General features: G+C 35.9%; 1 pseudogene; it reads left to right on the top strand.

Moving 5' to 3' along the window:
* Window positions 1-17,763: 17,763 nt before the first annotated feature.
* LOC101023532 lies at window positions 17,764-19,672 on the top strand (annotated as a pseudogene).
* The last annotated feature ends 5,728 nt before the right edge of the window (window positions 19,673-25,400 follow it).

Below are 25,400 nucleotides of genomic sequence, written 5' to 3'. Positions count from 1 at the left end.
GAGCTCCTGACCTCAAGCAATCTGCCCATCTCAGCTTCCCAAATTTCTGGGATTACAGGCATGAGCTACCGTGCCTGGCTAAGATTCTATAAATTTTTGTATGTTAATTTTATATCCCTCAACTTTACCAAATTCATTTATTCAAACAGTGTTTTAATGGAGTCTTTAGGGTTTTCCATATAAAATATTATGTTGTCCAAAAGCAGGAACAACTTAACTTTTTCCTTTCCAATTTGTATGCCTTTTATTTCTTTCTCTTGTGTAAGTGTTCTGGCTAGGACTTCCAGGACTATGTTGAATAGAAGTGGTGAGATTGGACATTCCTATTTTGTTCCTAATATTAGACAAAAAACTTTCAAATTTTCACCTTTGAGTATGATGTTCACTGCTGGTTTGTCATATATGTCCTTTATTGTGTTGAGGTATATTCTTTCCATACTTAGTTTGTTGAGAATTTTTTAAAAATAATTTTTGTATTTTTAATTTTTGTGGATACATAATAGGTGTATGTATATATGGGGTACATCAGATGTTTTGATTCAGGCATGCAATGCATAATAGTCAAATCATAGAAAATGGGGTATCCATCCCATCAAGCATTTATCCCTTGTGTTACAAACCATCCAATTATACTTTATTCATTCTTTTAAAATGTACCTTTAAATTCTTTTAACAATAGTTACCCTATTGTGCTATCAAATAGTATTATTGATTCTTTCAAACCATTTTTTTGTACCCATTAACCATTCCCACCTTCTGCCCAATTCTGTCTACCTTTGCCAGCCTCTGGTAACCATCTTCTACTCTCAATCTCCATGTATTCAATTGTTTTGATTTTTACATCCCAGAAATAAATGAGAACATGCAATGTTTATCTTTCTGTGCTTGGCTTATTTCACGTAACATAATGGCCTCCAATTCCATCCATGTTGGAACAAATGACAGGATCTTATTATTTCTTTTTATGGTTGAATAGTACTCTGTTGAGTATATGTACCACATTTTCTTTGTCCGTTCATTTGTTGATAGACACTTAGGTTGCTTCTAAATTTTGGCCATTGTTAACAGTGCTGCAACAAATACGAGAGTGAAGATATCTCTTTGATATACTGATTTCCCTTCTTTTGGGTATACACCCAGCAGTGGAATTGCTAGATGATATGGTAGCTCTATTTTGAACTTTTCGAGAAACCTCCAAACTGTTCTCTGTAATAAGTGTACTGATTTACATTCCCACCTACATTTTGCAAGGGTTTCCTTTTGTTGAGATAAGTTTTTTTTTAATCATAAAAGAATGTTGAATTTTGTCAAATGCTTTTTATTCATCTATTGAGATGAAAATATGGTTTTTGTCTTCATTCTGTTAATGTGGTTTATCACATTTATAGATTTGCATATTTTGAGCCATCCTTGCATTCCTAGGATGAATCTCACTTGATAATACTGAATAACCCTTTTAATATGATGTTGAATTCAGTTTGCTAATATTTTCTTGAGTGTTTTTGCATCTATGTTCATCAGGGATATTGGCCTGATATTTTCTTATCCTGTAGTGTTCTTATCTGACTTTGGTTTTAAGGTAATGCTGCCTAGTAAAATGAGTTTGGAAGTATTTTTTCCTTCAAATTTTTTGGAAGAATTCAAAAAGGATTGGCATTAGTTCTTCTTTAAATGTTTGGTAGAGTTCAGCAGAGAAGACATCAGGTACTGGGATTTTCTTTGATGGAAGACTTTCTATTAGTGATTCAATGCCCTTATTCAAAATTTCTATTTCTTCTTGATTTAGTCTAAGTAGGTTTTGTGTCATTTCTTGTAGGTTATCCAGTTGGTTGCTATTTTCTATAATGCTTTGTATTATACTTCTGTGGTGTCAGTTTTAATGTCTCCTGTTTCATTTATTCTTTTTAAAATTTGAGCCTTCTCTCTTTTTTCTTGGTCTAGCTAAAGGTTTGTTGATACTGTTTATCTTCAAACAATCTCAGTTTCATTGATTTTTTAAAATATTTTTAAATCTTTATTTCACTTATTTTTGCTTCCATTTAATGTTTTTATTCTGATATCTTTGGGCTTAGTTTGTTCTTGTTTCTTGAGTTGTAACATTAGATAGTTTATTTACAATCTTCTTTTTGATATAGGCATTATGGCTATAGACTTCTGTGTTAGAACTGCCTTTGTTATATCTCATACATTATAATATGTTGTGTTTCCATTTTCATTTGTCTCAAAACATTTTTAAATATCTTTTTAAATTTCTTCATTGACTTACTGATTGTTTGGGAGTATGTTGTTTAATTTCCATGTATTTGTGAATTTTTTGAAATTCCTCCTGTTACTGATTTTTGGTTTCATATTATGTGATTAAAAATATACCTAATATGATTTTACTCTTACTAAATTTGTTAATAGTAGTTTTGTGGCCTTACATACATTCTATTCTGGAAAATGTTCTGTGTACACTTGAGATGAATGTGTATTCTTCTGCTGTTATATAGAAGGGTCTGTATGTACCTGATAGGTTCATTTGGTCTAAAATGTAGTTTAATTTCAATGTTTGCTTGTTGATTTTCTGACTAAATGATTTGTTGCTCAAAGTGGGGTATTTAAGTACTCTATCATTGCTGTATTACAGTCTATCTCTCCAGATCCATTAATATTTGCTTTATATATTTAGATGCTCCAATGTTGAATGTATAATTATAATTGCTATATCTTCTTGCTGAATTGAGTACTTTATAATTATGGAATGGCCTTCTTTGTCTTTACAGTTTTTGAGTTAAAGTCTATTATATCTGATATAAGTATAGTTTCCCCTGCTCTTTTTGTTTCCATTTCCATGAAATGTCCTTTTTCATACCTTCACTTTCAATCTATGTGTATCTTTACAGGTGAAGTGAATCTCTTTGTAGGAAGCATATAGTTAGATCATATTTCTTTTTATCCATTCAGCCACTCTATGCCTTTTGGTTGGAGCATTTGATTCATTTACATCAAAGATTATTATTGGTAGGTAAAGAATAACTACTGCCATTTAAACTGTTTCCTTGTTGTTTTGTAGAACCTTAGTTTTTTCTTGTTACTCTCTGCCTTTGTGATTTTGTGATTTTTTTCTGGTGATGGTTCTTTAATTCTTTACATTTTATCTGTTGTGTATTTACTATAGGTTTTTGCTTTGTGGTTACCCTGAGGGTTACAAAAAACATAGCTATAACAGGCTATTTTAAGCTGGTAACAACTTAACTTTGATTGCATAAAAATCTCTTCACTTTTACTCCACTCCCCTTTCTAGGCATTTAAAATTTTTGATGTTACAATGTACATTTTTTTCTATTGTGTATCCCTTAACAAAGTATTCTAGCTATTATTTTTAATAATTTTATCTTTTAATATTCATACTAAAGATATAAGTGATTTACACATGACCATTATAGTATTAGAGTGTTCTGAATTTGAGTTTGTACTTACTTTTACCAGTGAGTTTTATACTTTCATATAGTTTTGTTTAACTAATTAATATCATTTTCATTCAGCTTAGAGAACTCCCTTTAGCATTTCTTGTAAGACAGGTCTGGTGGTGAAGAACTCCCTCAGCTTTTGTGTATCTGAGAAAGTCTTTATTTTCCTTCATTTCAGAAGGACAGCTTCTCTGGGTAAAGTATTCTTGGTTGATAGCTTTTTTTCCTTCAACATTTTGAATATAGAATCCCACTGTCTTCTTGTCTGTAAGGCCTCTGCTGAGGAATTCTCTACTAGCCTTGCTAGAACTACTTTTAAGTCATTTGCTTCTTTTCTCTTGCTGCTTTCAGGGTCCTCTCTTTGTCCTTGATTTTTAACCATTTGGTAATGTGCTGATATAGTCTCATTTGGGTTGAATTTGATTAGAGACTTTGACCTTCCTTTATATGTATATTTAAATATTACTCCAAATTTGGTATATTTTCTGGTAGTATTTCTTTAAGTAAGCTTTATGCCACTGTGTCTCTTTCTTTTTCACAGACTTCTATAACTTAAACACTTATAGCTCAAATGTCTGCTGTTTTAATGCTGTCCCACAAGTCACTGTAAGCTTTCTTTTTTTCATTCTTCTTTTCTCAGTTGATTGTGTATTTTCAAGTTATGTGTCTTCAGGTTCACAGATACATCATTCTGCTTGATCAATTCTACTGTCAAGCCTATTACATTTTAAAATTTATTCATTGTGTATTTCAGCTCCAAAGCTTCTGTTTGATTTTCTAAAATAATTTCAATTTCTCCTTTGAATTTCTCATTTTGGTCATTTATTGTTTTCTTGTTATCACTTAATTGTTTGTATTTTCTTGAAGTTTGTTAATATTCCTTAAAACAATTATTTTGAATTATTTGTCACTCATTTTATATATCTCCATTTTTTTAGGGTGAGCTAATGGGAGATTACTGTGATTTTTTTCATGGCATTACATTTCATTCATTTTTCATATTTCTTATTGCCTTACGTTGACATCTTCACATTTGAAAAAGTAAGGACTTATTTCAGTTTTTTGCAGACTTGCTTAGTCTGGAAAAGCCCTTCACCAGTCACCTCATTCAGAAATTCTAGGGAGGCTGTCTTTCATGGTCCAAGAGTGGGCTTGTTTGGTATCTGGGTCTTCAGGGATATGTATGAACCTGGATCCGCCAGGGTCAACCTGATGATTGGATCTGCATGATAAGCCTGGAACCCGGTTCCACTGGGATGATCCTGGAGCTTGAATCCATGGAAGCTAGACTGACATGAGGGCAGGCCTAGTGCCTGGGACCATTGGGACAGGCCTACAGCCTGAGTTCACCAGGGCTACTCAGGACACTGGGTTTGCAGGGGTGGTCTTGTAGGCTCAGTCCATGGAGCCAAGCCTTGCACCAAAGTCTGCTGGAGTGGACTTGGATCCTGGGTCTTCCTGAGCAGGCCTAGACTCGGGGTCATTTGGCGTCTGAGACCAAAGGAACCATCCTGGATCCTGGAGCTGGCCTTTTACTGTTGCGAGTGTAGAGACTGGATTCTCAGAAGCTGGTTGGGAACCTAGGATCATAGGTGCTTGCTTGATGCCTGGAACCACTGGGGCTGGGCCTTGAGCCTGTGTTTACTGGTGCCAGACTAGAAACTGGATGTGCAGATGCTGAAATAGGGGCTAGGTATGCAACAGTGGGCCTGAATCTTGAGATCTCTGAGAGCAGCCTGGAACCTGGGTACATAGGTCAGTCCTGGGTCTGTGCAGACTGGTTCAGCACTGGGGTCTACTAACGCAGGCCTGGGCTCTGAATCTGCTAAAGCTTAGGTCCACATGGGCTGGCCTGGCACTAGGAAGACTTGGAGCCTGCTTACGTGGGGACAGACTTGACACTGGGGCTTGCCCAGAGCCTGGGACTGTAGGATCCTGTTTGGCATTCAAGTGGGCATGGAGGCTTAATCCACAGTTGCTGGCCTGGAGCTTGGGGCCTCAGGTCCCTGGAGTCAGTATCTGAAGAGGCTGAGACCACAGGTGCTGGCCTGATGACTAGGGTTGTGGGGGTTTGCCTCGTGCTGGGGCAGGTCTGAAGCCTGTGACCATAGTGTGTAAACTAGTGTTGGAGGTGATTTGAAGCCTGAGGCTGCTGTCAGCCTGGTGTTGGGGCAGTCCTGATGGCTCAATTTAGGTACTTGCCATCTGGAGTATAAGGGTATGGGGGCCTTCACAGTGTTTGGTTTTACTGGAGAAGGCCTGGTTTTGAGATCCAAAACAAAGTTTAGTGTTTATTTTTCTTTTTTTTTCCTCCTAAGTGGAGGGTATTTTTCCATGCTGTGCTGTTTGAGGTTCAAGGAGGGGTGACACAAGTGATGTAAAACTATCCTTGCTACCATCTTCAGTGTGTCTTTTCTTATCTGTGCTATACCCAGATGCCGTAATCTCTCATTTGGCTTCCTCAGCTTTTGTGAAATTATTTTTGTACATCATAGCTGTTCAAATTGATGTTTCTGTGGGGAGATGAGGGCTGGAGAGTCCTATTCTGCCATCTGGCTGACATCCCCTTAATACATTCTTAAATCAATTAATTAATGACTGTCTTCCTTATGGAAATGTAATGAATACAAAAGTTTGAATACTAAAGAAATCAACAATGGATGCCATTTAATTAAGCCTCTAGGTACAGTGCCATTTCATTTTTTCTTTTCTCCATTTTCCAGCTTTTTCAAGGCATGACAAATAATTTTTGTTTAGTATGTAAGACTAAGCATTAAGCATTTCAGGCTAAGGGTCCCAGTCAAGACAAGCCTTTTCTGCTATGCATATAGCTGCCTCTCCCCAGCTCAAGTTACAATTCCACCTTTCTCACTGTCTTGTCTACATTATCGATTATAAAGCCCCTCTCATTTGTGTCAGCCTCATAACCCTACCTTTTGACTAATTTCTAACAACATGAGTAAATAATTCGGATTTCCTGGTGAATTCCTCACCCCTATATTTACTGCAGAAGGAATCAACTAATAAAATTGGCAAAGATAGAATTGATTGAGTCTCCCAGTTGAACACATATTACCTTCAGAGTATAATTGGGACTTTTAATGAAAACAAACAAAATATTTCTTAAAACCATAAAAAATAGAGTGCCCCAGTATCTGGTCCACAGGAATAGGTCTGGGAATTTCTTCTGTCTGGACTTGACTGACCATTGCACCCCGAAAGCATCCCAAAGTGCACTGCAGAAAGACAGCACAAGCAAGGAGGTAGTGGGAGTGAGGTATCCTGCAAAAAGCCCGTGCATGCATTTCTGTGCACTGGAGTGGATGACTAATTGCAGGACTGTTCAGAGGTAGCAATCAGCCTCTAGAAAAATACCACTCTGTCTGAGGTTCAAAACTCTTGCAGTTTGAATTTACAGCCAGGAATGTGGTTATAGAAGTGTTTTCGTCCAGTTTCTATTGCTATAACAGAATACTGAAGATGAATAATTTATACAAAGAAGAGATTTATTAAGCTCATGGTTCTGGAGACTGGGAAGTCCAAGATAGAGTGGCCACAATTAGTCAGCTTCTAGTGAGGGCCTCATGCTCATGCACAGCATGGTGGAGTACTAGAAGGGTAAGTTGATACATACACAAAGAGACCTAACATAAGAAGCAGGCCCACTTTAAAACAACTTACTTTCACAGTAACGAAGCTGGTTCTGTACAAGGAAGAACTCAGTCCCTTGAGAAAGGCATGAACCCCTCTTGATCACCTAATCATCTCTTAAAGGAACCACCTCCCGATATAATCACATTGGGGACCAAGCCTCAACATGAGCTTTTGTGGAGATAAACAGTATTACAACCATAACAGAAAGGGAAGAAGTAAATGGAGAATGCAGGAGAGGGGAGGAATATTATGACTAAAGCTGGTCTGATATATTTTAACTGTATTTTATTATCATAAAGTTAGGATTCTTGAAATTGATATGATAACTTATGCATAGTAGATAGAAATTCTTGTTTGGTGTTAATTAGTGCTATTTTTAATAGGCGTAAAAAGCAAAATGCATAAAAGTAGAAGGGACACTGGAGATATGTATTTTTACTGCTCATTTATGGTGTGTGACTAGAGGGAAGAGGTTGGGAAGAATGAGAGTAACATTTTACATCTTTTTTAGGTAGTTTCAGTTCTTGCATTATATGCCTTGGAAAATCACCTTTTCCCAATTCAAGTCTTTCCTCCCTAATTTTTTCCTCCCTACTTTATTCTTAAACTCATAGAGAATATAAAGAAAAGTTAGAAATGAACCCTTTATTAATTCACATGAAAAAAATTCTGGTTCTTGTTTTCTCTCTCTCTTTTCATTTTAAAGATCATCAAAAATCAGATCATGGCAGCTCATATTCCAAAAGCTGGGCTGATAGTACATTGAACTTATAAGACCTCTAAGCTTGCCTCAGTAATTCTCTAAATAATATCCTGGTTGGCAGATTAGAGTAGTGGCTAAGAGGGTGGATTTTGCAGGTTAGCAGCATAGTTTCATATCTCATCTCTGTACTTTCTTAGGAGTGAACTTCAGAAAAGCAGTAAACCTCTCCATGCCTGTTTCCCCACTAATAAAGTAGAAATATTGGTAGCACCTCCCTTCTTGTGTTCTTAAAGATGATTAAATAAAAGCACTTAGCACAATGCCTGGCATACAGCAAACAAACATTAGCCATTATTATAATGTTAACCATGTCAATTACCATTTGGACACATTCACAGGACCAAGGATATTAGAGCAAGGAGGTTCTTATAAATCAACTCATCTATCAGCTGTTGTTTATGGGAACTCCATGGAAGTGCACAATTTTATATATGTAAAGGATGCTGAATACAGGAGGGTAAAGAACTGAATCCATGTGAAAGAAGATTAACGACATCTAAATCTTATCTAGTTTCCTATCTTTGATGGGAGACTCAAGATGATTCAGTGATTATTGTTTTTTGGCTCCAATCATGTAGGTTCAGGCTTACTACCTGGCAACATTTAATCTTTATCTATTTTCTATCCAGAGCCCAGAATGAACCAGCTCTGAAACATTGTTTTCCAGAGTGAGCCTATTCAAGCTCTAGTGGAGGAAGTAGAACGATCTTTCCATATTGTGTTGTTAGCCACACCAAATGTGATTACTAATTGTGTAACAGATGACCATAGGTTATACTCTTTTGTGGCTTTTTTTTTTTACATCTGAGCTTTGGGTACATTGGAAGGTGATGTTTACCTTATTTGTTAACCACCAATGGCTATAAGTTTCAGCAGATGTAGAGGGAGTTATAGTTACAGAGCTGTAAATTATCCATGGAAATGACTCTCCACCTAGTTCTCAGCTGTTAGAATTTATTAAAATTACTCTGGGATAAGTGATAAATCGATTGGCAAGCATCATAGAGAAGAGATAAAATTTCAGAATCTGATTTAAATATTCTACAAATATTGTGTGCATATTTTGTGTTAGAGATTTATAATCTATCTTTTCTTTCAACATTACAAGTATTTAAAAGATGATATTCCTCAGAAAAAAATGAAGCAAGAGATGCAACTGGAATTGGAACTTAGGTGTGTTAGTTGTCACATCCTCTATTTTTTCTGATTAATTTTTTGCTGCCACAGCACATGGATATGGGAACTTGGCTTTAGTCCCCTGAAGGAAGCTTCTTTCAATAAGTGATAACATTATATTTGTCAGCATGGCTAGTAAGTGTTCACCCTATCGGTTGATTGAACAGAAAGAATGAGAGTGGGGGCTCCAAAGTTAGTTTTTGGCTCAGTAATGTTGCCTCGAGACAACATCAAATGACATGTGAGTTTCTAAGAGAGTTTTGCTGGCAATAAGGGAAAATAATTTCCTGGAATTCATTTAACATGTATCTAGTGAGTTCCTACTGTGTGCTGTGCATTGTTCTAAGCAAAGGCAATAGAATGTAAAATTTATAACGATTCCTGCCTTTAGAATGCTTTTTATGCCTTTTTTTTATATCGTCAAATACTTTTTCTTATAGTCTACTATTTGAAAACCATTTAAACTCATTACTGCTTTTTTATGCTTTTAGTGCCTGCTATAAGGAAATTTTTATTAGGCAACTTTAAATCTAGCTTGTTTACCACTTACTAATTATTGAATCAGGAACTACCAGACAGCAAGAGCTTTAGGCATTAAAGCAAGGGTAAACAGAATTTTATCTCATTAGATTGTTAGGGGAAATAGATCTTTTCTTCCTCTTCTTTTAAAAAAAATACCATTATAAAATGAGTATCTCAAATCTTATCTGTGGTGATTTCCAGAGGCTGTTTGCTTTTGCAGTTTAATATGTTGCAGCAGCCATTTTGCTAACTTTTCTTCATGTCACTGTTCTCCAGTTTAATCTTCAGAGGAGTTTTCTTTGTATAAGCTAAAATACTGTCTCATTAAAATTATCTTAACATGGTCAAGTACGCAGGGTGGAGAGACTTAGGTTTTAGTCCCAGAATCATAATTTAACAGAAAAGTAACATGAAACAAGCTGTTTAAGCATTCTGGGGCGTGCTTCCTCAATTTTTAGTTTTTTTCTTTTAAAATTAAAAAGAAAATAATTAATAAAAGTTGTTTTTCAGATGCCCCAAAACTAGTATGTTAACACTAGTTTAACTACTTTTATTTACACTTTCTTTGGAAATATGTATTTTCTCTTCCAAACTAGATGATCAGGTCTTTTATGTCATAAATATTGTCACCCACCTTTTAAAATCTCTTAATGCATTAGTATGCTATAATACATGTTTGGTGAAATTTTGAGTGACTTAAGACAGGGATGAGTGGAAATAATGTAAGGAATTAATTCACTCATTTTAGCTGTTTGCATCCATGAGGCATTTTTCTATCTAAAAGAGGAAGGACGAGTTTTGATTGAGGGCAAGGCTAGGAAGAAAATGCATATAAGGAATAAAATGGAGGCCGAGCATAGTGGCTCATGCCTGTAATCCCAGCACTTTGGGAGGCCAAGATGGGCAGATCACCTGCGCTTAAAACCGGCCTGGGCAACATGGTGAAACCACGTCTCTACCAAAAAATACAAAAATTAGCCGGGCATAGTGGCACATGCATGTAATCCCAGCTTCTTGGGAGGCTGAGATTTGACAATTGCTTGAACCTGGGATGTGGAGGTTGCAGCAAGCCAAGATCGTGCCACTGCACTCCACTCTGGGCAACAGAGAGAGACTCTGTCCCCCCCCCCCCCAAAAAAAAAAAAAAAAAAGCAATGGGAAACAGCTATCACTTGGTACCTTGACTGATTTCCAGCTTCTATGGAGAGAAAGAGCGGGAGGTTGGTCTTTAGGAGTATACTAGTTCGTTCTTGTACCAAATATATTACACCCAATATTATAACTATACCTAATATTTTAATTCTTATACCCAGTATTATAATTCTTGTACCTAGTATTACAATTATTTAATTATAAAGAAATACCCAGTATTTGTTTCTAGAAATGCAAGAATGTACTAATACACTCTTCAAGAGTGTATTAGTTCACTCTGGGTAACTCATAAAGAAAAGAGGTTTATTTGATACAGTTCCACAGGCTGTAAAGGAGCATGATGCCGGCATCTGCTCAGCTTCTAGGGAGGTCTCAGGAAGCTTACAATCATGGCGGAAGGTGAACAGGGAGCAGGCACATCTTACATGGGAGGAGCAGCAGCAAGATGGGAGGTGGTGCCATACATGTTTAAAGTGTAAGATTTTATGAGATCTTACTCAGCGATCATAAGGACAGTACCAAGAGGGATGTTGCTAAACCATTTATGAGAACCACCCCCATGATCCAAACACCTCCCACCAGGCCCCGCCTCCAACACTGGTGATTACAATTAACATGAGATTTGTGCAGGGACACAGATCCAAGCCATATCAAGGAGTAAGTGGAATTGTGTTGGGGATCATATGAAAAAGCAAGGCATATTTAGAAAGATGATGTTGTCCTCACCTTTGTAAGCAGCTCAACAGTACTGAGAAAATCTAACAATTCAAAACTTTGGAATATCCTGAGATAAAACCCCAATAATGAACATTGATTCTTTCATAATAGGTTGTAGAAGTGGTGAAGAGTCTGAGAGTAGCTTCTAGGGGCAATGTACAAGGACAAGTGTGAGAGTATGGGGTATTTTGGGGGCACAATAACACATGTTTTTGGTCATACCTTGAAGGCATTATATTAAAAAAGCTAATTTTTAGTATTCAAATATTGGTGGTATTCTGCTTTCAAAACAGGAAGCCACAAAATCAAGTGAAACTGAACTTCTGCTCAGGGAACATGGAGCAGACATACTTCTTTCTATTCCTCTTGTTAAGTAGAAAAAAAAAATCTAGAAAAAGCATTAGAGAACTCTTTAAAATGGAGAGAAGACGACGACTAGGGGCCTGAAGACCCAAGGAACAACATGGTATTGATTTGCTTGGGTTTTTTTAAGCTCATATGTTCAAAACTTGGAGCTAAAGAAGCTAGCAATCTAAACATGCCAAAAAGTACAGGATACAGTAACAACAACAAAATCCTGCTCTCTTTACCCACAGGATCAGAAAAATAGAAGCCTAGGAAGGCAGAAAACTTATGTATTTCATTCCAGCCAAACACCACAGAAAAATCTGCACCCCCTTTTCTATCACCAGCAGCAAAACCCATGTGCTGAGTTTACACCTCAACATCTCACCAAGCACATATAAGAAACCTCCAAACCCACCACTAGTGTGGTACTAAAAGGGCAAGTAGAGAGCCGAGACTTAAAAAAAAAATTGTAGGTACGTAGTAGTTGTATATATTAATGGGGCACATGAGATATTTTAATGTAGGCATACAATGCATAACAATCACATCAGGGTAAATGGGATATCAATCAACCCGATCATTTATTCTTTGTATTACAAACAATACAATTATAGTCTTTTAGTAATTTTAAGATGTACAATAAATTATTATTGATTATAGTCACCCTGTTGTGTTATCAAATTCTAGATCTTATTCATTCTATCTAGTGATATTTTTGTACCATTAACCATTATCTACCCCTGCCCCACTACCCTTCCCACCTCTGGTAACCATGATTCTACTCTATGAATTCAGTTGTTTAAATTTTTAGCTCCCACGAATAAGTGAGAACATGCACAGTGTGTCTTTCCATGACTAGTTTATTTCAGTTAACATGATGACCTCCAGTTTCATCTATGTTGTTGCAAATGTTAAGATCTCACTCTTTTCTATTGGCTGAAGAATACTCCATTGTGTATATGCACCACATTTTCTTTATCCATTAGTCTGTTGAGGGAAACTTAGGTTGCTTCAAAATCTTGGCTATTGTGAATAATGCTGCAACAAACAAGGAAGTGCAGATATATCTTTGATAGGCTAGTCACCTTTTTCGGGTGTATATTCCTAGCAATGGGATTGCTGGATCATTTGGTAGCTCTATTTTTATTTTTTTGGGGGAACCTCCAAACTGCTCTCCATAGTAGTTGAACTAATTTCCATTCACACCACCAGTGTATGGTGGTTCCCTTTTCTCCATATCCTCATTAGTATTTGCTCTTGCCTGTCTGTTTGATAAAAGGCATCTTAACTGGGGTGAGTTGATATGTCATGGCAGTTTCAATTTGTATTTCTCTGATGATCAGTGGTGTTGGGCACCTTTTCATATCCCTGTTTGCCATTTCTATTGCTCTGAGAAATGTTTATTCATATATTTTGACCATTTTAAAATTATATTATCAGATTGTTTCATATAGGGTTGTTTAAGCTACTTATGTATTCTGGTTATTAATCCCTTGCCAGATGGGTAGTTTGCAAATATTTTCTCCCATTCTGTGAGTTATCTCTTCACTTTGTTGATTGCTTTCTTTGCTGTACAGAAGCTTTTTAACTTGATGTGATCTCATTTGTCCACCTTTGCTTTGGTTGCCTGGGCTTGTGGGGTATTACTCAAGAAATCTGTACCAATTCCTATGTCCTGAAGATTTCCCTCAGTGTTTTCATGTAGTAGTTTCATAGTTTGAGGACTTATATTTAAGTTTTTAATTCATTGTGATTTGATATTTGTATACGGTGAGAGGTAGACACCTAGTTTCATTCTTCTGCATATGGATTTCCAATTTTCTCAGCACCATTTATTAAAGGGACTGTTCTTTTCTGATGTATGTTCTTGCCACCTTTGTTGAAAATGAATTTACTGTTTGATATGGTTAGGCTTTATCTCCACCTGAATCTCATCTTGAATTGTAATCCTCATAATCTCCATGGCTCAAGGGAGAGACCAGGTAGAGGTAATTGAATCATAGGAGCAGTTTCCCCCCAGCTGTTCTCATGATAGTGAGTGAATTCTCGTGAGATCTGATAGTTTTATAAGGCGCTCTTCGTTTTTTGCTCAGCACTTCTCCTTCCTGCTACCTTGCAAAGATCGTGCCTTGCTTCCCCTTCACCTTCCACCATGATTGTAAGTTTCCTGAGGCTTCCCAACCATGCAGAACTATGAGTCAAGTAAACCTCTTTCATTTATAAATTACCCAGTCTTGGGCAGTTCTTTATAGCAGTATGAAAGTGAACTAATACACTGTAGATGTATACATTTGCTTTTGGTTTCTCTATTCTGTTCCATTGGTCTATGTGTCTGTTTTTTTGCCAATACCATGCTGTTTTGGTAACTACAATTTTGGAGTATGTTGAACTCAGGTAATGTGATTCTTCCAGTTTTGATCTTTTTGCTCAGGATAGCTTTGGCTATTCTGGGTCTTTGTGGTTCCATATAAAATTTAGGATTTATTTTTTGTTTCTGTGATGAATGTCATTGTTATTTTGATAGGAATTTCATTGAATCTATACATTGCTTTGCATAGTATGGATATTTTAACAATATCAATCCATTCAATGCATAAAAATGTAGTATCTTTCCACTTTTTTGTGTCCCTTTCAACTTCTTTCATCGGCATTTAATGGTTTTTATTATAGAGATCTTTCACTTCTTTTGTTAATTCCTAGATATTTTATTTTATTTTATTTTATTTTATTTTATTTTATTTTATTTTATTGTGTTTGTAGCTATTGTAAATGGGGTTATTTCCTGATTTGTTTTTCAGATTGTTCACTTTTGGCATATAGAAATGTTAGTGGTGGCCAGGTGTGGTGGCTCATGCCTGTAATCCAAGCACTTTGGGAGGATGAGGCAGGTGGATACCTGAGGTCAGGTGTTTGAGACCAGCCTGGCTAACATGACAAAACCCCGTCTCTGTTAAAAATACAAAATTTAGCTGGGCATGTTGGCTCATGACTGTAATCTCAGCTACTTGGGAGGCTGAGGCAGGAGAATTGCTTGAACCCAGGTGGCAGAGGTTGCAGTGAGGCAAGATTGTGCCACTGCACTCCAGGCTGGGCAACAAAGTGAGATTCCATTTTGCCCCCAAAAATCTTACTGACTTTTCTGTTGATGTTGTATCTTGCAGCTTTACTGAACTTGTTTGTCAGTTCTAATAGTTTTTTTGGTGGAATCTTTAGGTTTTTCCAAATATAAGACCATGTCATCTGTGAATAAGGATAATTTGAGTTCTTCCTTTCCAATCTGGATGTCCTTTGTTTCTTTCTCTTGTCTGATTGCTCTAGGTAGGAATTCCAGTACTGTGTTGAATAACAGACGTGAAAGTGGGCATCCTTGGGGTCTTACATATCATAGAGGAAAGGCTTTTAGTTTTTTCTCTTCAGGATGATACCAGCTGTGGGTCTGTCATATATGGCTTCCATCATGTTGTGGTATGTTCCTTAGGTACCCAGATTTTTTTAGGATTTTTAAAAATTATGAAGTTATTGAATTTTATCAAATGGTTTTTCACATCAATTGAAGTGATAATATGGCTTTTGCTTTTCATTCTTTTAATATAATGTAACCTATTTATTGAATTGTGCATGTCAAACTATTCTTGTACCCTGGGATAAATCCCACTTGGTCATGATGAATAATCTTTTTAATGTATTCTTGAATTCAGTTTGCTAGTGTTTTGCTGAGGATTTTTGCCTCAAAGTTCATCATGGGTATTGGTCTGTACTTTTCTTATTTTGATGCATCTCTGTCTGGTTTTGGTATCAGGCTTCGTAGAATGTATTTGGAAGTCTTCCCTCCTCCTTTGTTTTTCAGAATAGTTTGAGTAGGATTGGTATTAGTTCTTTTTTAAATGTTTGGTAGAATTCATCAGTGCAGCCACCAACTCCTGGGCTTTTTCTTGCTGGGAGACATTTTATTATGGCTTTGATACTGTTACTTGTTATTGGTTTATTCACATTTTAGATTTCCTCATGGTTCAATTTGCTAGGTTTATGTATCTAGGAATTTATCCATTTTTTCTAAGTTTTCCAGTGTATTGGCATATAATTGTTCATGGGTCTCTAATGAGCCTTTGAATTTTTGCAGTATCAGTTGTAATATCTACCTTTTAGCCTCTGATTTTATTTATTTGAGTCTTCTCTCTTTGTTTCTTAGCCTAGTCCATTTGGTCTATGGTGCAGATTAAGTCCTGTTTTTTTTGTTGATTTTCTGTCTGGATAATCTATCTAATGCTGAAAGTGGGGTGTTAGTCTCCAGCTATTATCATATTTGAAAATATGTCTTTCTTTAGCTCTCATAATATTTGCTTTATATACCTGGCTTCTCCAGTGTTGGGTGAATATGTATTTGCAATTGTATCTTCTTGCTGGATTGATCCAGTTATCATTCTATAATGACCTTCTTTGTCTCTTACAGTTTTTGTCCTATGATATATTTTGTCTGTTATAAGTATAGCTACGCTTGTCTTTTTTGGCTTCTGTTGGCATGGAATGTATTTTTCTATCCCTTTATTTTCAGTCTCTCTGTGTCTTTACATGTAAAGTGTGTTTCTTGTAGGCAACAGATCATCGGGTCTTATTTTTTTAATCCATTCAGCCACTCTATTTTTTAAATCTATACAGCCTTTCAAATGGAGAATTTAGTCCATTTACCTTCAATGTTATTTTTGATAAGTAAGGACTTAATCCTGCTATTTTGTTATTTGTTTTTTGGTGGTTTTGTGGTCTTATCTTCCTTTTTTATTTCCTTCCTGTCTTCCTGTTAGTAAACATGATTTTCTGTGGCAGTATATTTTAATTTCTTGCTTTTTATTTTTTGTGTATTCATTGATTTTTTAATTTGAAGTTTTCATGATACTTGTAAATACTATCTTATAACCCATTATTTTAAAGTGATAATGACAACTTAACACTAATTTTATAAACAAACAAACAAGCAAAGAGAGAATTAATAAAACTCTATACTTGTCATTTTTTACATAAATAGAAAAAATCCTAAAATTTCTATGGAAAAAAAGAGCCAGAATATACAATGCAATCCTGAGCAAAATGAACAAAGCTGGATGCATCACACTGCAGACTTCAAAATATATTATAAATCTATAGTAAACAAAACAGCATGGTATTGTTATAGTAACAGACACATAGACCAATGGGACAAAATAGAGAAACTAGAAATAAAGCCACATATTTACAACCAATTTGTTTTTAACAAAGGCTCCAAGAAAATACACTGGGGAAAGAACATCATCTTCAATAAACAGTGCTGGGAAAATTGTATAGCCATATGCACGAGAATGAAACTGAATCTTTTCTCTCATCATATACAAAAATCAACAAAGATCGATTGAAGGTTTAAACATAAGGCCTGAAACTATAAAACTAGAAGAAACACAGTGAAAAATACTTTAGAACATTGGTCTAGACAAAGATCTTAAAAGCACAGACAACTAAAAGAAAAATGGACAAATGGGACTATATTTAACTATGAAACTTCTGCAAAGCAAAGGAAACAATTGAGTGAAAAGACAACCTGCTGAATGAGGGAAAATATTTGAAAACTATCTGACAAGAGACTAATATGCAGAATATATAAGGAACTCAAGCAACTCAATAATAATAATAAAAACAGCCAGGCTGGGCATGGTGGCTCACGCCTGTAATCCCAGCACTTTGGGAGGCCAAGGTGGGTGGATCATGAGGTCAGGAGTTCAAGACCAGTCTGGCCAAGATGGTGAAACCCCGTCTCTACTAAAAACTACAAAAATTAGCTGGGCACACTGGCAGGTGCTCATAATCCCAGCTATTTGGGAGGCTGAGGCAGGAGAATCGCTTGAACCTGGGCGGCACAGGTTGCAGTGAGCTGAGATTGTGCCACTGCACTACAGCCTGGGTGACAGAGTGAGACTCCATCTCAAATAACAACAACAACAACTAATAATAATAATAATAATATTATTAATAATAATTTCACTAAAAAGTGGGCAAAGGACATGAATAGACTATTCTCGAAAGTAGACATTGAAATGGCCAACAGGTATATAAAAAATGCTCAATATGACTTTCTGGCAGTGTTTGTGAACCTGGCAGCCATGTCTTATCTCACCGATGATTAGGAGTCTGAGGAGGCTTATCACCCCTATACTTATCTGGGCGACTATGGAGATCCAAAAGCAGGACCTTGCTTATGAACATCAGTATGAATAGCAAACCTATCAGGTGATGCCTGAAGTGATCAAAAACTCCATCCAGTATTTTCACAAAACTGTCTCGGGTTTGACTGACCAGAAAGTGTATGAGCTACAGGCCAGTTGTGTCTCCAGTGATGTCATTGACCAGAAGGTGTATAGGATCCAGGACATCTATGATTAACAGCTGGACCAAGCTGACTGAAAGATTCTTCAAAAATACACCTTGGCCAGAGGCTGCAGCCGTTGCTCCACAGTTTGGCAACAATGCTGTCTTCCTGGTTTTATACAAAATATTATATACTACAGGTACATATACACCAAAGTCAGTGGGGGACCTTCCTTGGAACAGAGAATTGAATCCTATTACAACAATTCCAGTCTCTTCAACTGTATTCTTAATGTTGATGGTCCTCTTCCCCTTGAACTACCCAACCAGGGGCTCTAGGATATCATTGATGAGTTCATCTACCAGTTTCAGTCATTCAGTCAGTACTGCTGTAAGACTGCCAAGAAGTCAGAGGAGGAGATTGACTTCGTTTGTTCCAATCCCCAAATCTGGAATGTTCACAGTGTCCTCAATGTCCTTCATTGCCTGGTAGACAAATCCAACATCAACTGACAGTTGGAGGTATACACAAGCAGAGGTGACCCTGAGAGTGTGGCTGGGGGGATGCTTGGTTACTTCAGCCTGGTGGGGCTTCTCCGCCTGCACTCCTGTTAGGAGATTACTACCAGGCCATCAAGGTGCTAGAGAACATCGAGCTGAACCAGAAGGTCATGTATTCCTGTGTGTTAGAGTGCCAGGTCACCACATACTATTATGTTGGGTTTGCATATTTGATGATGCATTGCTACCAGGATGCCATCCAGGTCTTTGCCAATATCCTCCTCTACATCCAGAGGACCATGAGCATGTTCCAGAGGACCACAAATAAGTATGAGATGATTAACAAGCAGAATGATCAGATGCATGCACTGCTGGCCATTGCCCTTATGATGTACCCCATGCATATCGATGAGGGCATTCACCTCCAGCTGCAGGAGAAATATGGGGACAAGTTGCTGCGTATGCAGAAAGGTGACCCACAAGTCTATGAAGAACTTTTCAGTTACTCCTGCCCCAAGTTCCTGTCCCCTGTAGTGCCCAACTATGATAATGTGCACCCCAACTACCACAAAGAGCCCTTCCTGCAGCAGCTGAAGGTGTTTTCCAGTGAAGTACAGCAGCAGGCCCAGCTTTCAACCATCTACAACTTCCTCAATCTCTACACCACCATGCCTGTGGCCAAGCTTGCTGGCTTCCTGGACCTTACAGAGCAGGAGTTCCGGATCCAGCTTTTGGTTTTCAAACACAAGATGCAGAACCTGGTGTGGACTAGCAGCATCTCAGCCCTGGATGGTGAATTTTAGTTGGCCTCAGCGGTTGACTTCTACATCGTTAAGAACATGATCCATATCATAGACACCAAGGTCGCCAAGCACTATGGGGATATCTTCATCCATCAGATCCACAAATTTGGGGAGTTTAATGAAATCCTGAAGTAGATGGGACAGAGACCCTGACGACATTCACACATGTTATTCAGGAACCTGTTTATATATATATATATATAAAATTTTTTTTTGAGACAGAGTCTCGCTTTGTTACCCAGGCTGGAGTGCAGTGGTGCGATCTTGGCTCACTGCAAGCTCCGCCTCCCAGGTTCACACCATTCTCCTGCCTCAGCCTCCTGGGTAGCTGGGACTACAGGTGCCCACCACCACGCTCAGCTAATTTTTTTTTTTTTTTTGTATTTTTAGTAGAGAGGGGGTTTCACTGTATTAGCTAAGATGGTCCCCATCTCCTGACCTCGTGGTCCGCCCACCTCGGCCTCCCAAAGTGCTGGGATTACAGGCGTGAGCCACCACGCTCGACCTGTTTTGTTATATTATAGGCAGGAAGTGTTTTTGCTACCGTGAAAGCTTTACGTAGATCAGCCATCAGCCTGTCAACTAAGTTGACAAATTAAGGACCTAAGTGTTTCAAGTGGATCTTAGTAAAAGATCTTTGGAGCCAGAAAAAAAAAAAAAAAAAGGTCAACATCACTAATCATCAGGGAAATGCAAATCAAAACCACGAGGTATCATCTTACCTTAGTTAGAATGAGTATTACTAAAAAGACAAAAAATAACAAATGCTGGCATAATGTGGAGCAAAGGGATTCTTATACACTATCGTTGGGAAAGTAAATTAGTACAATCACTATGGAAAACAGTATGGAGATTTCCCTAAAAACTAAAAATAAAAGTACCATACCATCCAATAATACCATGGTTGGGGATCCATCTAAAGGTAAAGAAATTAGTATATAAAAGGCATACCTGTACTTACATTATTATTGCAGCACTATTCACAATAGCAAAGATCTGTAATCATCCTAAGTGTACATCAGTAGATTAAAAGATAAAGAGAATGTGGTATACATATACAATGAAATACTATTCAGCCATTAAAAAGAATAAAATGATGTCCTTTGCAGCAGCAGCTGATGGAACTGGAGGTCATAATATTAAGTAAAATTACCCAGGTCCAGGGAGACAAATAGCACATGTTCTCACTCATATGTAGAAGCTAAAAAAGTTGATGTCATTAAAGATAGAGAATGTAATGATAGATGTTAGAGGCTAGGAAGGGTGGTTGGTGGAAGGGGAATGAAGAGGGGTAGTTGATGGGTACAAATATACAATTAGATGAAAGTTATAAGTTCTCCCATTTGGTAGCAGAGGAGAGTGACTATAGTTAGCAAGAATGTATTGTATACTTCAAAGTAGCTAGAAGAGAGGACTTGAATTGTTCCCAACACATAGAAGTGATAGATACTACAAAGTGATTACCACCTCAACTACTATGATTTGATCATTACACATTCTATGCCTGTAACAAAATATCACATATATCTCATAATTATGTAAAATATTATGTATCAATAAAAAAGAAATTAAAAGAAAAGGGAAACAAATAGAATAAAACACTTAAAAATTGAATTAAAAAGGAACCTGAATGTATTAGTTTCCTAGGGCTGTCGTAAAAAGTACCACAAACTTGGTAGCTTAAAACAACAGAAATTCATTACTTCATAGTTCTGGAGGCCAGAAGTCCAACATCAAGATGTTTATAGGGACATGCTCCCTCTGAAACCGGTAGGGTAGAAGACTTCCTTGCCTCCTTCAGTTTCTGCTAGTGGCCTGTAATTCTTGGAGTGCCTTGGCTTGAAGCTGCATTAGTCTAGTCTCTGCCTCTGTCATCACGTCTGCCTTCCCTCATGTGTCTGTATCTCTTCTTTCTTCTCATAAGGACACTAGTCTTACTGAATTAGGGGCACACATTACTCCAGTGTGATTTCTTCTTCACTAATTACATCTGTAATTATCCTATTTCCAAATAAAATACCATTCTGTGGTACTTCAATGGATCTTTTTGGGGGACACAATTCAACTTATAACATCGAGAGAGTGGAAGATGTAGATTTAAGAGAGCTGGGTTATTTTCCATTAAAAAGCACAAAAGCTAAATCAATAAGCAAAATTAAGTGACATATGATGGTCAATTCTTAGTACTTTACTTTGTATTTTCAACTTATTTTCTAAAATTCAGAAAATATTTTAATGTGTTTTTATTTCATTAGCTGCCATAGTAATGATATAGTTCCCCTGTCTCTACATATTTTAATTGAATTTATATAGATTTGTAATAATAAATATTGCCAGTAATGAGAAAGATTATGAGAAGTTTCCTTCACAATATTTTTATGATTATCTCACCATAGGATAAGAAGAAATAACAGTTCAAATGCAAAAAAAGTAACTGAAATAATATAGAGTGTGCTTTTTGTCCACAATGGAATCAATCTAGAAATTAATAATATGAATATAATAGGAAAATTTCTTAACACTTGGAAATGAAATACCATATGCATAAATAGTTCATCAGTCAAAGATGAAGTATCATGTGGATTTTTTAAAAAAGCATTACATGATAAGGAAAATATCGTATATCAAAATTGGTAGAATGCAGTGAAAGCAGTGCTGAGAGGAAAATACAAAGCACTAGATACATGTATTAGAAAAGAGGAAAAGCCTCAAATTAATAATTTAAGATTCTATCTCAAGAACATAGGAAAAAAGAACAAAATAAACCCAAAGCAAGCGGAAGGAAGGAAATAAAGAGCAGAAATCAGTTAAATTGAAAACAGTAACACAACAGAGACCATCAATGAATCAAAGACCTGGGTTTTCAAAAAGATCAATAAAATTGACAAACATGTAGCAAGATTGACAAAGACGAAAAAAATAAATTACCAATATAAGAATAAACTCACTACAGATCCTGCAGACAAGAAATAGGTTATTAGGAAATACTGCCAACAACTCCACACATATTTGATGACCCAGTTTAAATGGACCAATTCTTCAAAAATCACAAACTACTCAGATTTATGTCTTAATTGTAAGAATTTTTTTTAAAAAAAGAGAACAAATGGAAGAAAAAAATCTCCACAATCTAATACAAATCATTCAATATAAAATAGATAATTTGAAAGCACTATAGCTATTAAGAAAATTGAGTTTGTATTTTAAAAGCTTCTCAGAAAAAGGCACAGGTGGTTTTGCTGTAGAATTCTACAAATGTTTAAAAATAACTAAGACGATTCTACACAATCTTTTCCAGAAAATAAAGGAGGAAACACTTCTTAATTCGTTTTGTGAAACTCACCAAAATCAGAAAAAAAAAAAAATATAAAAAACGAGAATGAAATCCACAGAACAACATGCCTCATAAATATAGATGCAAACATTAAAAAAAATAGCAAACATAATTCAGCAACATATAAGAATTACACATCATTACCATTTTGGTTTTATTTCAGAGGTTTAAGCCTGGTTCAACATGTGAAAATCAATAAATGTAATCCATCATATGAACAAGTTAAAGAAGAAAAACCATGTGATTGTATCAATTGATGCAGAAAAAAGCATTTGACAAAATTCAATACACATTTATAATAAAATCACTGTGAAAAAGAAATAAATGGGAACTTCTTCAACTTGATTTTAAAAAATTCTACAGCTAACATTATATAAAATGTGTATAAAAAAAGAAATGCTAATGTTTTATCTCAGATTGAAAGCAATGCAAGGATATATGCTCTCACCACTCTTTTTAAACATAGTTCTGGAAATTTTGGCAGGTTCAAGAAGGCAAAAAAAAAAAAAAAAAAAAAAAAAAGCCATACATATTGGACATCAAGAAACAAAACAATATTGTGTTTATTTACAAATGACATTATTGTCTACATAGAATGTCCCTAGGAATCTACAGAAAAACTCTCAGAAGTATAAGTGGATTCAGCAAAGTCAAATAATACAAGCTGAACATAAAAAAGCAATTACATGTCTACATTACTAGCAATGAATCTATGAGACCCCAAAATAAAAATGCAAATTCTAATCACTCAAACAAAATACTTAGGTGCAATTCTAAAAAAGACACATACAGGACTTTTGTATTAAACTACAAAATGCTGATTTAATAATGAAGATCTAAATAAATGCAAAGATGAACCATGTTAAATGAGAGGAAGACTCAACATAGTAAAGATGTCAGTTATCCCCAATTGCTATACAGATTTGACACAATTTTCTTATAAAAATTCGGACAATAGTTTTTGTAGATATAGACAAGATTGATCTGAAAAATTTTATAAAAGCACAAACACACTAGAATTGCTAAAATAATTTTGAAAGAGAAAAGTGGGAGGACTGAGCCTATCCAACTTCAAAATTTATTAGATAACCAGAGTAATCAAGATTGTGTGGTACTGGTGAAGAGATAAACACACGCATGCCTTAGTGGAATAGTATAGAAAGGCCAGAAACAGACCACACAAATATGCCTAACTGATTTTTTAAAAGATATTAGACAATTCAATAGAGAAATAATAGCTTTTATAACAGAAAGTTCCAGAGCAATTGAATATCCACAGGTAACAGCAACAGCAACAGCAACAAAATCCCTTGACATCAACCTCACATCTTACACAAAAAATTAACTCAAAATTTATCACAAACTGAGTTGTAAAATGTAGAATTGCAATTTTTAGGGAAAAAAACAGAAAAAAAAAACTTTGGGAGCTAGGGCTAAAGAATTCTTATACTTAACAGCAAAAGGTGATCCATAAAGGAAAAAGTTATAAAGCGATCAATTGAATTTCATCAAAATTAATAGTGGTTTCTCTGCAAAAGGCATTTTAAATTTTAATCCTGTTAACAGAGGATTAAAAAATAAATCACAGACTGGGTGAAAATATTTTCAAACCACTTATCTCGCAAAGGACTAGTATATAGAATAAATAAAGAACACAAAAAACCCCAACAGTTTAAAACAAAAACAAACCAAAACTCATCCAATCAGAAAAATCCAATTATGTTTTATAGTAAAAGACATAAACAGAGAACTTATCCAAGATGATATACAAATGATATATTAACACATCAAAAGATATTTAATTAACATCATTAGCCATTAAGGAATTCCAAATTAAAACCACAATGAACTGTTACTACATATGTATCAGAATATTGACAACACCAAATATTGACAAAGATTTGGAGAAACTAGGTCACTTATATGTTGCTGGTGGAAATATAAGATGGTACAGCCACTTTGAAAACAGTTTAGTGGTTTCTTTAAAAAGTAAACATGCAACTATCATACAACCCAGTGATTATAATCCTGAGCATTTATTTCAGAGAAATGAAAACTTTTACTCACATAAAAACCTACACATTAATGTTTATAGCAGCAGTATTTGTAATAGCCGAGAACTGGAAACAACCTAGATGTCCTACAATGAGTGAACATTTACACAAACTGTGGTATCTATGCCATGGCATGCTATTCAGCCATAGTAAGGGGGAAAAAATGGATACATTCAGCCAGCTGGATGAATCTCCAGAGAGTTATGCTAAAAAAATCCCAGAAGATTATATACTATATGATTCCATTTATATGACATTCTTGAAATGTCAAAATTATAATTACAGATAGCAGATTATTAGTTTCCTGGAATTAATGAGGAGATGGGGCAGAAGGAAGTGGTTGTGGCTAAAGGGAATCATTGTAATGATCTCAATACAAAGAATAGATAAGGGTTTGAGGTGGTGGGTATTCCAATTACCCTAATTTGATCATTACACATTGTATACATGTATTAAAATATGATGTGTATCCCCAAAATATGTGGAACTGTTATATATCAATAAAATTTTGGGGGAAAAAAGTGCAATAGGAGAGATCCTGTGACATGGAAATGTTTTGTCTCTTGACTATCAGTGCCAATATTTTGGTTGTGA

Source organism: Papio anubis, chromosome 7 (genome assembly GCF_008728515.1).
Source record: "Papio anubis isolate 15944 chromosome 7, Panubis1.0, whole genome shotgun sequence".
In the NCBI taxonomy this organism is placed as follows: domain Eukaryota; kingdom Metazoa; phylum Chordata; class Mammalia; order Primates; family Cercopithecidae; genus Papio; species Papio anubis.
The sequence above is the reverse complement of the archived record's forward strand: the minus strand, read 5'-3'. Positions and strand labels throughout refer to the sequence as shown.